This window comes from Melanotaenia boesemani, chromosome 24 (genome assembly GCF_017639745.1).
Source record: "Melanotaenia boesemani isolate fMelBoe1 chromosome 24, fMelBoe1.pri, whole genome shotgun sequence".
NCBI lineage: Eukaryota > Metazoa > Chordata > Actinopteri > Atheriniformes > Melanotaeniidae > Melanotaenia > Melanotaenia boesemani.
Window position 1 is genome coordinate 4,050,663 of NC_055705.1, and position 2,592 is coordinate 4,053,254.

The window sequence follows — 2,592 nt, forward strand, 5'->3', positions numbered from 1 at the left end:
CCCTGATTAAAAACTGTAAGTGTGGTTTTGCCTGGGGCGGTCGGGCCCCGTCGGGTTCCTGGGTGGGGCTTTGCTGGGGGCAAAGGGTGGCCCTTGGGCCTGTGGGGCGCCTGCCCTCCGTGCGGCCCGCACTGCAGCGCCCGGCGTCCGCTGGGCCTGCTCGCCATCGCCCTGGGCTGCCCGGTGCCCCTGCCCCGTCGCGCCGGGGGTTCCGGTCTGGGGGCCCGTCTGCTCTGGACCGGGTGGGCCGCTGCTCTGTCTGCTTTGGCTGTCCCGGGCTTCGTACTCTGTGGATCTGCTTGGCCTTTGGGGCCTCGGGCTCCCCCCGTCCCCCGCTGATGCTTCGGGGTGCAGCGTGATCGCGGCCCCCTTGCGGGTACACATTTCCTCCTTGTTGCATGGCCACACATGCATATTAACACGTGCATGCTCACAAACGTGCTCGTCTCTCCATCCGCTTCTCACTAGATGTAGTTGATGTTTGTGTGTTGGTACGTTCATCTGCAGGTACGTTTGATGACTATTGTAATTTTTTATATTATCATCATTCTATCTGTCTTTCGGTATCATGTAGTACTGTGGTAGTTTATGTTGTTGTTTTTTTGTGATATGTTCTAGGCAGCATAGACAACAGTTATTTCCCGATTTTAATCCTGTCCTTTTCTCCCCTTTTTTTTCTCTCTCTTCCTCTATCTCCCTGTCAGGTTCGGCACTGACATATAAGACTAAAGAAAATAAGATAAGAATAAAAATAATAAAAATATCAAGGGCAGCAATGTATATAACATATCTCCCTTGGTAGAGCAAATCTGTCAAGCAAAATATGACACACAGACCACCGTTCTGTATGTTAGGATGCTGGACAGGACAGGGTTAAAAAAAAAAAAAAAAAAAAACTGTAAGTGTGATGGTGATTGGATGAAAATTGAGGGATTTATATTGAATAATGATGTCATGGCGTCTTATCCAACATTGCCTAAAAATTGTAATTGGCCAGAGAGTGTACTTATGTAAAGGTCGAACAGAGCGTTTCAAACACAGAAAAACAGAAAAACACGGAGAGCGTTCTTCCCCTCCTCCCCCTCGGAGAGTTGCACGTAGGTTTGTGCGTGGATGGTTCTTTTATATACAGTCTATGAAGGAGGGAGAACATAGCGCCAGCAAACACCATGATGCGGAGTGAAGATGATTCACACACACACATTAAGTTGCTATGCTTTGCAATGCTAGCACTAATTTCAAGCGCTAATTTACGTTTGCATGAAATAGTGTAAACAAAGCCCACATTAATCAACAAATGCCACACAGCGGCAGTTTTCCCTTAGTCTCACTTAATGAATTAATTTGATAGTAATTTCATAAGTTTATAAGGACAAACACAGTATTCACTTGACCCAAACATCATTACAGTTGTTGTAAACTAATAGCCCACCAATTTACTCCACTAATACATAAGAAACTTTGCCAGCTCAGACTTCTCCACCTTTCAAAAGATCCTCCAAAATTGATCCTCGTTTTATTCTATGTTTGGCCGTTTGCTTATTTAGCAGGATGCCGAGGCTTTTTAGGTTTTTCTGAAACTATTTCTGGTCCGGTTCTTTTACTAGTAGTTTAGAATGAATACCAGTTGTTGTTGTTAGGTAACCGTGGGGAGTCGTATATGATTGGTTAAGGAACCAGGAAGTTAGAAAGAGCAACACGGTGCACCCAAGTTATTCCTGCATGGAACTCTTATTTTGAAGGACAAAAGCTTGACAAAAACAGTGTTGATATAGGAGACAGATTGTTTATAGGGAAGCTTCCTTTTATCCCTCACAGCAAATGAGAAGATTTTAAATTATTTTTAAGGAAAAAACCACAACTATTCAGCCTTTAAGGGCCAAGGAAAGAGGGAATGGTGGGGCTGAGCAATGAAGTGAGAAAGATCATTTCTATACGCCTGAACAGGGACTTGAACCCTGGACCCTCAGATTAAAAGGCTGATGCTCTGCCATCTGAGCTACCCAGGCCCTTATAAGGTAGTTTCCTTTACTTTTTGTACCTTTGTGTTTGTCTTTGTGGTCAAGGAGCTGGAGAACAGGGGTCCTTTATCTTCTTTTATAAAGTGACACATAAAGTTTGAAAGATCCAGTTTATCAGAAAAGCCAGTGTCGCAAAAGTTGTGATGGTGTTTCAACTAAGGTGGTACTGAAGTTGAGCTAGACCCAAGAAAACGAGGAAGACACCAAGAGATGGGTTCTACTGATCGTTTGCTCCCATTTGCTGTCACTGCGAAATCACCAGAATACATGAAACGAGCAAATCAAATCAAATCAAACTTTATTTATATAGCACCTTTCATACATAAAAATAGCAACTCAAGGTGCTTTACAGAGAATAAAATAAAATCCCCCAGAACCCCAACCCAATAACAACAAGGCCACCCCCCACCCCTTCCATTCAGCACACACACAACACAGAGGGTAAAAGCAAGTTAAGAGGAAACGCTGTCTTAAATTCTGGAGTCTTGTAGTGTGGGGAAACACTGAGATAAAACACTATAAAACAAAATCTAAACAATCTAAAAAACCAACCCTGAGAATAAAAATAATA

The 2,592-nt window shown here is 43.6% G+C and overlaps 1 non-coding gene across 1 annotated transcript; it reads right to left on the bottom strand.

The window, feature by feature from the left end:
* Positions 1 to 1,936: 1,936 nt before the first annotated feature.
* Positions 1,937 to 2,009, bottom strand: trnak-uuu. The gene has a single exon. It is a non-coding gene; the product is annotated as a tRNA-Lys (tRNA).
* Positions 2,010 to 2,592: the final 583 nt, after the last annotated feature.